This window comes from Planococcus citri, chromosome 2 (genome assembly GCF_950023065.1).
Source record: "Planococcus citri chromosome 2, ihPlaCitr1.1, whole genome shotgun sequence".
Classification (NCBI taxonomy): Eukaryota; Metazoa; Arthropoda; class Insecta; order Hemiptera; family Pseudococcidae; genus Planococcus; species Planococcus citri.
In genome coordinates, this window is record NC_088678.1 from 70,829,436 (window position 1) to 70,841,997 (window position 12,562).

Below are 12,562 nucleotides of genomic sequence, written 5' to 3' on the forward strand. Positions count from 1 at the left end.
GCGAGTTTTGGAATATCACTCTTCATTTGTTAGTACCAATTATGAGAAAAGTAACCACATTTTAAACTACCATATGTTACAAATGTTTTTAATGAATTATCCACAAATATAAATGGTACTGCAATAATGATGCAAATAACGAAAAAATGTTACGGTTGAAAATACGTGACTATTCACATTAACAATACAAACATATTTACATAAGAAATAGTAGGTACTGGTAGTTTATTCTACTAGAGAGTAAAAGTGATTTTTTTTTACGAATTTTGAGGTTTATTGCTCGAGTGAAGCGAGGAAAATACTTAATACAAAATCGTCGAAAATCACTCTTAGGGCTGAATAAAAATAATTACCGTATGGTTTTTTTATTACTACCTATTTTTTTGATATTATAATAACTCTGTTACACACTCTGAGATAGATTCATTCATTAATTATGCCAATTTTTTATACCTACTTACCTCATAATGTTTTTCCAACATATTATAGATATACGGTTGTTGGGGGTATTAATTATCTTGTATTCGTTTTTACTCGGCGATGTTTGTGCCGAATCGTTTATATAGCTGTACTTTCAGCAATGTTCTCGCATCATTATCTCGTACTTCGAGTAACTTATGAATTTTTACCTGACGAAATGGTCCATATTTCGTGTGTACTTTTGTGCATTATGTTGTTTCGTTAATTAAACTGTTTTTTGATCGTTGTTAGACGTTGTTCGAATATTATTTCGAGTTAATTTTTCGTAGGTATTTTGCATTATGCATTAAACAACGGTAGACGCAGAATTAGCTTCAGTTACAGTCACGGTGATACTAATTAATCAAATTATTATACTTATAACATTGATAAATTTCCAAAAACAATTACAAAATTAACAATAACAATGGGTATGAATATCAACGATTAATGAGCATTCAGTTTCTGATAAAAAATAAAATTTTCATTTTACCTACTGAACAAGCATTGGCGGATAGGTGTAATGTGTCACCCTGTATATCATGCTGTTATGGGTAGATAATTTAACCAGTCCAAGCTGAGATTTTCCTTCAAAAATTGTAAACATATCGATATGCAGGTGTGTACTGAACGTCGACAAATTCTCTGTCCAAAAACCCTGGAAAATAAATAATGAACTGGACAGAATTTTATTTTTCAATAAAAACGAAGGTAAACTGGTTTCCCCTCTGCTGACCCTTGTATCAATACTCCATCTGGAGGGATACAATACTACATTGTGCATGCACATGGGCAAGAGGCAATGGTTGTCAGTGAACGTCAATATTCTTTCGTTTTTAAACACCATTACAACAAGTATAAGGTCGATGTTTATGAGTGGAAAATCAGAATGGCTGGTGGTAGAATGGAAAGTTGGAATAGGAATGGAAATAAAATTGAGATTGAACCATACCATAATATACCTATAACGGGAACGTTAAAAAAGTCTCCAGAATGGGAATGGAATGTTTGTAGGATAAAAAAATTGAACGGAAAAGAATAAAGTTATTCTTTCATTCTTTTCCAGCCCTATGAAATTGAGGTTTCATTTCAAAAAATGGGGTTGGAAGTTTGAAAAAAGTAATGTTGCAGAACTGCAGTTTAATTTTCAACCTATAAAATCGCTTTGAGGTTTTCCTCAAAAATAAAATCAGATTGTCAGACATGAATGGTATTGAACAAAATTGTGCGATTGGTTAGTCTGAAGAAATTTTTCTCATTTCGTTATTGACCTAGACCTCGTGCTCCCAAATTTAATTTTTAATTGAACAAGATTTACATTCATTCCAACAGGGTACACAATGTAACTGAATATTAAACCGCCCTTAATCAACTGCTAGCCATGTCTAGTATTCAGTAGTGAGGAGATTTGTTACTGTGTGTGTCTAGGAGAGTCTCGAGGCTCTCGACTAATCTAACATTTATTCAACACAATAATCTTGTAATTAACTAACCCAATTTTTGGTCTAGTCAACCAAAGCATAAAAAAATGTTCAGTAGTTGTATTTCCTCTATTGATCTTACCCCACCCACCAGTAGGTTGGGATTGGGGAACCTGTTAAGAAAAAAATTAACTTACTTACATTTTCTTTGTAATATTTTTTCAAATTGATCTGTACTCTCTTATTCGTCCATTGACTGTAAATTATGAGACGTACATAGGTCTATGTACTTACATTTACATTACTTAGGTATGTAAAAAGAACTAGTTTCTCAAGTGCATGGCGCACAGACCTCGGCAGCATTGTTTTCTTCTTCGTCTTGATTGTACTCTACTTCTTCATTTTGATTGTCATCTTCTTGTCTTCAATCTGTTGTTCCCCGTTCTCTTGCTTATTCGCATTTGGCCTTACAGGTTTCTGATTTGTGCTTTGAAATACCAGTAAGTATTTAAATTCAAATTAAAAAATTGAGATTTTGTTTTAAAAAACGGTAGTGCAACTTTAAAAAAATAATGTTGCAGAACTGCATTTGAATTTTGAACCTATAATATTGCTCTGAGGGTTTCCTTGAAAATAATCAGATATGGATGGTAGTGAACAAAATGGTGTGATTGACTAGTCTGAAGAAATTTTTCTCATTTCATTATTCACCTCGACCTCGTGCTCCCAAATTTAATTTTTAATTGAACAAGATTTACATTCAGTCCAAAGGGGGTACACAATGTAACTGAATATTAAACCACCTTTATTCAGTAGTGAGTTTAGGTCTAGTTAACCAAAGCATTAAAAAAATGTTCTGTAGTTGTATTTCCTCTATCAAACTTACCCCACCCACCACTACCAGTATGTTGGAATTGGAGAACCTGTAAAAAAAAATCAACTTACCTACTTAGGTACCGATAATTAATAGTGAACCGTACACGAAATGAACTTCTTTATTATTGTTTGATCAATCTGAATGAAATAAAAAAAAAAAAAAAAACATTCAATTAATTTGTGCATCAGTTTTATTGATTTGCTTCTAAGAAAAAGGATTCCTAGCAAAAACACTTCTTTGAATCGATTAACGATTCGAGATAATTCTCTTATTAATAGGTACATATGTAGTTGGTTTAATTAAAAATTTCGAACATGCAAGTCTGTAAATTAGTGAGTTAATTTTGTAAGTTGAATTGAGATTATAGATGAATTTACTGTTTCGATATGATAAAAAAAATTTAGTCAAAACAGCTGTCTATAGATAGACATACAAATTAAAATTATTAAATAATCTGAAAATTCATTCGTTTTGTATCAATTTCCTAAATAATCTCGTTTGATAAGCTTTCAATTCGATTTTCAACTGTTCTACTTCATATTCACACCTTCAGACAATTTCAAAATTCTGAAGAAATTGAAAATCGCGCTGGAGGCTTCAGAATGACTGGAAATGATTACATTTGAATTTTGAGAATTAATATCAGTTTCAGGGCTTATCTCGATCATTTTTACCTATACTAATTAAGTATGTAGGTACATACTTTTTTCAAAAAGCATCAATTTATCAAAAAACAGTCAATTTGAATTTTCAAACGTTTCCTAAAAATTGAAAAATGAAGTTTGCCTGCTGAACATTAGGTTTTGAGGTTTTACACCATGCTCTTTTAGTCGTCTATGTTCGTTTTTTTGATTTTGAGAAAACTTGCGCCAAAAAAGGAAGTAAATTGACTCATTTTCTAGGGGTTCTGTGATTCGTTACATGACTTCTGTCACATTGGCGTAACCATTTATTTTTACGTACGTTGTACTCGTAGTATGAAAACAAAAACAAACGCCAATTTTTTAACCCCTTTAGATTAGACCCCTCTGTACACCCACGGTAGAGGTATGCGAAAGTATTGATGGTCGATTCGCATTGTAATTGACCTGTAGAATCCGAAAATGACCATAAAAATGTCGATGGAAGGTCAGCGTGTCGTCTAGGGTTGAAAAACTGTAATTTTGGGGTATTTTTGAGAAAAATGCAAAAACGTCACTCAGAAAATCTCAAATTGGAGGCATGCCTCTTCCTCAGATTTTGAAAGTAATGATATTTTCGAACTCAGCGGGGTTCAATCATATGGCATTGGCACCAATATCGCCCCGTTAGCCCCATTTGGAAAAATGGGGGGTTGAACCCTCCCCCAAATCACCCCCATTCCCCTCCTATGGGACTTGGCGATTGCCTCCCGGGTTTAAAAATTTTCTTTTGATGTCCTTGTTCATCATACCAAATTTCAAAGCTTTAGCATAATTTGCCGCTTACTTACAGTTTGCCACTGAACTATAAGCTAAAACTTACCATGCGATCTATCCATTCAAATAACAACAAAGCAATGACTGCAAACGAAAACTTGAACTAAAAAAATGACTTACTTGCATGAAAAAAGGAAGTAAATTGACTCATCCTCTGATTTGGTAGCGTACGTAGCACGTAGCACTCGTTACATGACTTCTGTCACATTGGCGTAACCATTCATTTTTACGTACGTAGTATGAAAACATGAACAAAATTGAGTCAAAACTTTGATTTCAAATATGCCTACATGAATGAAAATGAGCTTTCATTTTCCTAATGAATTTTTTAAGAAGCTTTTGGAAGTCAGGCAGTACAAAGACATATGATATCCCCCTGCTAACCCTAATATCCATACACCTGGTCTCGTCCGATGACCTTGTTCCAAAATAGTTACTACTAAAATTTTTATTGCTCCAGCAGAGGTTTAATCTACTTAATTTAAGTGATTTTTTTGTTTTGCAATTTTGATTTTTGTATTTTTTTGAATTTTGAAATACGACTAATTTTGCAAAAATTTGAAAGGGCATAGAATGATGTAGGAGAACGTGCTTTTTTGAGCCAACTCAACCAAACTTCAGTGATAGTAGGTACTGTAGATTAATGAACAGTTGAGCACACAGTCTTCACTTACTTGACGTACCCACCGGACACGTAAACGATATTATCAATCCAGTTGAAATAATTGACGAGAGAATTTGTGATTATCAATTACTTACTGTGGTCGTCAGACGACTCGATTTTATTTATCTTTAAAATGAATGCATATTTTACCTCTCCATCGGTGGTACCGTAAATTGTACCCCTCCCCCCTCCAGGGTCCACTTGGGGGTTGAAATTGAACTGGGCTCTTACTGCGACCCTAAGAACCACTTGCACCAATTTTCAAACTTTCTCTCCAAATATTCGAATTTTTGTACTTAGCCAAATGTGGACTGAAGCAAACTGAACAGCAGTAATGGGAATTTCTACATTATTTTCAGCTAGGTACTAAATCCAGTTGAATTTTCGTGTCCTACTGGGCTATAAATTATTTAAAACTGTCCAATAATTGTTTAAATTGAGGAGAAAATTTGTGATTATTAATTACTTACCTATTGTAGTGCCTTCTCTCATGAAACTTTAACTGCACGTACAAGAACAATACTTCATGTTAGACCTGTTAATGCCTCAAGTTGAGTCAGAAAGAGTAATAATATCAGTAGGAAAATTATATCCCCCTGCTAACCCTCGTATCCATACTTGGTTTCGTCTGATGACCTTATTGTTCCACAATAATAACTACTAAAATTTGTATTGCCCCAGCTGAGGTTTAATCCAATTAATTCAAGTGATTTTTCTACATATTTTGCAATTTTTATTTTTGTATTTTTTTAAATTTTGAAATACGACTAATTTTGCAAAAATTTTGAAAGGACATAGAATGATGCACTTGGCATTAATTTTATATGTGGGTACCAAACCCAATCAAAATTGAAAGTTTTACAGAGCTTTAAATTATTAAAAATCACCCAAAAATTGTTTAAATTAACGAGGAAATTCATGATTGTTAATTACTTACTGTAGTTCTACGATGTGTTCTGCGATTACTTTAAAAATTTAAGTTGCGCGTTATCGGTCTTGCTGAGAAATCCTTTAATAGTAAGTACCTAGATTTTTGTTAATAGTTTTTAAACCATTAATGTCAAAAAATTAACACCTCTTACAAAACGAAACCATGTTTTTAGTAGTTCAACGAACACGTTCAAAAAAACATGGGGAAAATATACACAGAGAGAGGACGAAAAATACAAAGTATCTCGATAGGAACGTTGAAACAAGATTACTGCATGTGCATAGTTGGAAAAAACAATAGGGAAAAATGCCAAATATTATGTAAAAGATAGGAAAGTACATATTTACAAACAAGAAGTAAATATGGCAAAAATGTCTTAACAAACTCTCCCCTCCCCCACACTTTGGTCCAAAAGGAACAAAGAAGTACATACAGAAAATATAATGTACAAATAAAGCATCAATTATACATTTTTAAAAAAGGGAAACGAACATAGGTATTTACATAAAAGATGATCGTAAGATCTCAAACAATAGAGTTATTTGTACAAACTTAGCACAATTTAAAAACAAAATTTTCTAAAATAATACATACAGAACTTGCATTCATCTAAATAATTAAATTCAACACTTTTACCGAGCTTTAAATTGTTAATGATCCGATAATCGTTTAAATTGGCGAGAAAATTTATAATTGTTAATTACTTACTGTAGCGTCTTCTCTCACCTGTCCCTATAACTCGGTTTTGTTTCTACCTATTTTCTTTTTTTCAAGTGAAATTTTGAAAATTTTTCTGTCAATTGATGAACAATTGAGCACACAGTCTTCACTTTTCCTTATGGGTGTAAATTGCAGGCCATCATCCCACAGGTCCTCCTTACTTTTGCATTCATACTCGAAAATTAGTAATATGATCAAATTTAGTTCAAATAACATTAATTCTACATAAAAAAAAAATTAAATTTGTATACAAATCCCATGTAATGATAATAAAAAAAATAAAGGATCTCACATTTTAACAAACTTGCTATTTTGACAAAAAAAAAAAAAATGACCTTTTTGTTGAGGAATTGACAAAATAGTTGACTGAAAATACTCAAAATGAATCAGCAAATAGATTACCTAATATCCACAATAAAAATATATATAAATAGGGTTCAATGGACCTGAAAATGAACAGCAGATCTCAACATTTATAATCTGAAACTTACAATGTGATCTACCTAGTACCATACATATTCAAATAACAACACAGCAATGGCTGCAAACGAAAACTTCAACCAAAAAAAAAATTACTTTCTTACGAATTAGGAACAGCATCGAAATAATATATGAATAAAGCGCATTAATTAAGCGAGAATAATTAACACAAATTCCATATTTCATGTATTTCATCATAAACACATTATTACAACTGATTATCTTACTACTAGCGCGGCGAGACACACAACGTGGCGATACCACGGTGACTCGAATGCCTCGTATCTACGACACTTGGGAGCGAAACAAAGAAACAACAGAAAAAAAAAGAAAGTAAAAAATCTACGATAAGATTCTAGAAATTTAAACAACTTATAAAATATAGCGAGAAAATGTAGAGGGAGAAAAAACAGCTTTTTCTGCTACCTAACTGGGAGAAAAAACATTTACTCTATTGCCCAACCTGACGCGAATATTCAGCTCGCGGATACTATCATTAGATGGGTATTTCCGCGATCTCATGACATAATATTAAACCAATCATAGCCCAGAAACGCGCGCATCCGCTGCCTCTGCTGCTTGGTCCAGACTCATTTTTACCCTAAGCTCATAGTTGCTAGTTCCACTGTACAATCAGTATCCAATGTACTGCCGAACTGCCTGGTCAGCTCTCCTAGAATACGATGCTAGGGGGCTACCAGTGTGGATTCGGGGGTCAGAATATTCGTTCTCATTAGTTCAATTCGTTCTATTAGTGCAGATGGATGAAACTAGCCCAGTACGTGGAGCTCAGGGGTCACAAACTCACAATTTACAGAAGTGCCTCTTATTTACGTGTCCAATTTAATTGGATAGGGAATCTTTTCACACTGACTTGTGATACTCCCTATAATTATTAATTCTATAAAGTCAGAGTGTATTGGAACTTCCGGAAGTGTACATCAAGTCAAAGCAATTTTTAATTAATTTCTAGCTTGATTGGAATTAATTATATTGTCTTCCCAACTCAACACAGTCCCAGGTATTTATCCTTTTCTTTTACCAATTTTTTATCCAAAAAATACCAATCCGAGAATAGGCTACGAATTTGTAGTAATTCTCAACCTCCCTTTCCTTCTCCAATAATTACTCTCAAGAGATATCAACTTCATGTTGTTCTTTTCTCGTAATTTGAGATAATTAGATGTACTTGAAGAAGATCTGTGTTCTTATTTACGTAATTAATATTCGTTTCCCAACACTCAAATTCGTCCTATGATGATATTGGTGGCTTGGTCACTCACCCAGAGGAAATAACAAGGAGTAAATTCCCAATTTATGAGTTTTTATTAATTCTGGCTCAAACCCCATCCGATATCTAGGGTTGGACCCCCGTGACGTTCTTGGTCTGAACCAAAGGTACTCAGAGGGTCCTGATCATGTAGAGAGATTTGTTACTTTCGTGAATCCTTTCCTAGAAGCTAAGGATCGAAGTAATAAGCACCCCAGATATGCATAATCTCCCCCTACAAAAATAACGCAAAACATCTTAATTCTAACATTACAAATAGGTAGGGAATTTGGAGCGATAATTCGCTTATTTTCACATATGACCTTGAACGGCGATTACTGCATTTGACCTTGAATAGCGATTTCTCAAGGACACGATGATGAGATGAAGTCAAGGTCGAATGGATTCGGCTCGATTACTCGTTGTCATTGTCATCGTAGACTTTGGTGACCGTAACCTCCGGATCTAACCATTCATCACGTTCATCTGGCGGTGCTGTTGGCTCTATGATCGGGATTTCGTCATCTGCTGCGTTGTCAACTTACATAATACTTGAGAATGAACGAAATTTTTAATATATGCTGCATCAATTTTACTTGGCGTATCCATTTTATCTTTACGTACATAGTATGAAAATAATTCAGACAAAATTTTGATTTTAAATACATCACGAAAATGAGCTTTCATTTTCCCAACAAATTTAGTGAATTTTTTAAGATGCTTTTGGAAGTCAGTCAGCCCAAAAAACATCTTTTTCAGGTCTTCTCAGATATTTGAGAATGCTGTAGTAGATGTACTCAATTACATAACTCGAATATTGAGTGATTTTAATTCAAATTCAAATTAGGAAATTAAATTTCATTTTTAAAAATGGAGGTGGAACTTTGAAAAAAGTGATTTTGCAGAGCTGTACATATTGTATTTGAGGCGCGAATTACCAAAACAGTGAAGTCCACTTTTGCACTTTTCGAGAAAATCTATAAAAACTTGATAGATTTTACTACCTATGTGATTTTAAAATTTGCCACGATAGACCCAAAAAACGCGATTCGAAAAAAATGTACTTGAGCCGTTTTGGAATTCTGCGCCTCATTTAAATTTTGAACCCAAAATTGCTTAGCGGTTTTCCTCGAAAATAAATCAGTTGTCAGACAATTGAATAGTAGTGAACAAAATAGTGTGATTGGTTAGTCTGAAGAAAATTTTCTCATTTCATTATTGACCTCCAACCTCTACCTCGCTCGTGTTCCCAAATTTAATTTTTAATTGAACAAGATTAACAATAATTTTGTGAGAGGGGGGGTGGTACAAGATGTAACAGAATGTTGAACCACCCTTACCAACTGCTAAACATGTCTATAGTGTTCTGTAGTGAGGGGATTTGTTATGCACCCAGGGTGTTTAGGAGAGTCTAACAAATTATTCAATGCAATAATCTTGTAATTAACCCAATTTTTGGTCTAGACAACCATAGCGTGAAAAAAATGTTCTGTACTTGTATTTCCCCTGATAAACTTGCCCCAACCACCAGCAGGTTGGGATTGGGGAACCCTTTTAAAAAAAAGTACTTACTTTTTCTTTGTCCAAGTGTAAGTACGTAGGCCTATATCATTGTTGACTGTATCGTTATGGGATTCTTTTGAGCGAGCTTCTTCAATAACTGTATACGTACAGTTCGAATTAAAAGCATCTCAAAATTGCTTATTTAAAAGCTTGTTTTTTGTGAAATCTGAGCAATATTTCACAAAAGAAAATTAAATTTAAAAAATTGCAAAGACACGTTAAAAATGTCGTATAAATACTTTCAAAGGCATCAAAACTGTTTCAAATCACTAAAAAATGACGAAATTCCAGTAAAATTTCACAAAACTCGAGTAATACTGGTAAAAACCTATTAAAATAAGATAGACACCAAAAACGCTATTTTGATTGAAATAAACAGATAGATATACAAACAAAGACAGACCCTTACCATAATCAACCATTCCTTCATTCCAGTTTATTTATCATAGAGTACGAGTAAGATAAGTCTTGTCGTTAATTCGATTCATGGTTGTAATGGATCCGACAGGTAAATTACTTACTCTCTCCACAGATCGTGCGTAGTATGCCCGGTAGGTAAATTGGTCCTAGAGATGTGAAGTGTACCATTTTGGTATACTAATATCAAACAAAACCTCGGTAAAAGGTTTATTAATAATTTGTAATGTAGAATTGTTCGATTTGAATATACCTATCGAAATCAGGAATGATGCATATCACAGATCATTAAATACTGCACAGAAGAAATCCGATAAGTAGGACTTTATTTTTAAAACGGTTGAATATTCGAATTCAGCACGCTAAAAAACAAACTTCAGAGTATACATATACAGGGTGTCCAACTGTCCACACTTCTGGAAAACCTGGAAAACTGGGAAAAGTCAGGGAATTTTAGAAATTTCGAGCAATTTTCCCTCAAAAGTCAGGAAATTTTTTACAAGTATTTATCTTGTAAGGGTGAGATATGGCCCAACCGCTATAGGTGGTTTATATTGTAAAGTTCTCGCAGCAAAGATTATTGAACTTATTCCATAGTGGGGACTGAAGGTTACGTGTACTAGTATATTCTCTATCCGAGGTTCCAAGCTCTGATCGTGAACCTCTAACAAACACTTGGTCCGGGTATCTCGAGCTTGCCTGTTCTAATGTCACGGAGTTAAACTACACAAGGCTGGAGTGGCCCAGTTCCACTCTCCCTATTTTATAATGTTACCCATCGCGTGGTGAATTTGTTTTATATCACACTAATTACGTTATGTCGATTGATTAGTGTTTTTTGGATGAACCTCTATTCGATCCGGATCTTAGAGGTTCTACCCCTGGCAATGTGTACCTACCAACCAATACCCTGCGACGTGCTTAGTATGAGTAGCACCCCGACAAGCAGGGAACGTGTACAGTGTTGAGGTAAGAGATGTATCCTAAATCTTACCCAGTTTCCTTCACCACCCTATTAATTATAAGTAGTGTAACTTCACCGCACTTTTGTAATTAATCTCACTCGCTTATTGATTACAAGCCGGGCATGTTCCCGAGTTAGTTCTGCACAATCCGCATAATTGTGGCTGATTATGCTGCTGACAGTTTTCCATGTCAACACAGAATAATATTAACCTAGTTAAGATTATTTGGTATAATTATGCTAAACCATTTTATTCAATTACATCGAATATAGGAGTGAAATGATTTGTCTACTGTGTTTCATTTCATAGGTAGATTCAGAATTAGTGTTAAATTGGAGCTAAGAAAGATTGACAGCCTCTTCTCTGAGCTAGACAAGTCCGAATAAATATTACTTCCCTAAGGAATATTTATTGGAATCCCCCAGGCATTAAGTTATTACCATATTTCCCCCTATAACCAATCATTCTCCGCCCCCTCTTTACAATCTATTATTTTTTAATAATTCCAATACCAAGTTTTATTGCAGGTATTTATTTTGTAAAAAATTTCTCTCGGGTAATTTCTTCTAGTTCGATTTTTTAATGTAAAGGAGGGGTAAGTTTAAAAATAGTTTTTTTTTTATTATGAAAAAAAAAGTCTGGAAAAATGGAAAAATTGTTCCGAAAAATCTGGAAAAGTCAGGGAAAATTATTTCAAGAAATGAGTGGACGTTAATACAGAACAGTCTAAACTAAATAAGTACTTTAATTATGTAAAAGCCTATCAAAACTTGAAAAAAATCAAGACTTTCTGAATTTTGGCAGAATAAGAGGGCCCCTCTTGTAAATTTTGCCAAAGATTGACTTCTTAAAATGGAAATTATTTGATTATCAGAGACTACTTGATTCAAGTATCTCGAAGGGGAACTCAGCTCATCAACCTCTAGAATGTGAAATCATCACCTACAACTGGGTGGGAGTCTTGGGAGAACAAGACTTCACAGTACTGTAAGCACGAGTCAATGTAACAGATGCACTCCTAAAGTATTCATTCTTTTTCAAATAATAGCTTACCACCTGTAACTAATTCACATATCTCATACTTTACACGTTTAGCTGGTATCTAAGTATTGGACAGATATAACGCAGGCGTATAATTAGTGAAATTCATTCTAGTGTTTTAGTCGTAAAATATCTGTATGGGTGTTTTTAAGGTGTAGGTACTTACGGCATTTCGATTAATTGGTCGCTCCAGATGCTTCGAATTTACCTACTTTTTAAAGCTAGTAAAGTTTTCGACCGCCCTGCAGTTGTATCGAATACTTTGCATTTATTATATGTAACACTAATTTATACAAA